The sequence below is a fragment of the Chiloscyllium plagiosum genome, unplaced genomic scaffold (genome assembly GCF_037043375.1).
Source record: "Chiloscyllium plagiosum isolate Xiang-an unplaced genomic scaffold, Cpla_swu_hap1 HiC_scaffold_44, whole genome shotgun sequence".
Classification (NCBI taxonomy): domain Eukaryota; kingdom Metazoa; phylum Chordata; class Chondrichthyes; order Orectolobiformes; family Hemiscylliidae; genus Chiloscyllium; species Chiloscyllium plagiosum.
Genome location: NW_028270182.1, coordinates 55,796,264 through 55,797,093, shown reverse-complemented (window position 1 = coordinate 55,797,093; position 830 = coordinate 55,796,264). Strand labels below are relative to the sequence as shown.

At 42.5% G+C, this 830-nt stretch overlaps 1 non-coding gene across 1 annotated transcript; it reads right to left on the bottom strand.

The window, feature by feature from the left end:
* Positions 1 to 496: 496 nt before the first annotated feature.
* On the bottom strand, positions 497 to 578 carry trnas-cga (transfer RNA serine (anticodon CGA)). The gene has a single exon. It is a non-coding gene; the product is annotated as a tRNA-Ser (tRNA).
* Positions 579 to 830: the final 252 nt, after the last annotated feature.

Sequence of the window (830 nt, the reverse complement as noted above, 5' to 3'; positions counted from 1 at the left end):
CCAGGGTTGTCTATATGACACTTTTTGAACACGGCAACAACATATGCTATGCTCCATTCCACAGGCACTATTCCTGTAGACAACGATGATTTGACGATCAATGCCAAAGGCTCATCAATCTCTTCCCTTGCTTCACAGAGGATCCTAGGACAGATCCCATCCGGCCCAGGGGACTTGTCTGTTATCTCACTCTCAAGTATTTCTATCACCTAATCCTTGTGAACCTCACTCTCTACTACTCTAGATGCAAGTATCTCTGTATCTCGGGAATCTAATGAAAAGTAACACTTCTGCCTAGGACGTTCAATAACAACTGCAGAAACCCGATGTGTCGAACAGTGTATCTGGAAAGAGAAACAGAGATAATGTTTTAAATATGGAACATTTCTGATGAAGAACTCGAGTTTCCCAAGTCTAATCAAATTACCGGCCTGGTTTGCAAAATAGGTTTTCTGAACTTTGAGTGAAAATTGTTCCAGCAGGAAAGCATTCATAACGTAGTCAGCAGGACTCGAACCTACGTGGGGAAACCCCAATGGATTTCGAATCCATCGCCTTAACCACTCGGCCATGACTACACACAGCGGCACTAGCTTGAGCATTGACCAAATCAGCCGTGATCTCATTGAAAGCTGTCGCTGACTGGATGAGCTAAATGCTTCCATCTCCTTTCATACCTTTGCTGTCATTTGTAAGGTGCGAGACACCAATGTAAAAGAAGAAAAGCACAAAGGTAGGAAAAGATATTTGCAGACAAACTGAGTCAAAATTATTTATTGAAAGGAAAATCACACTTGGCAATTTGCTAGCTCTCTTTGCGAACATGACCA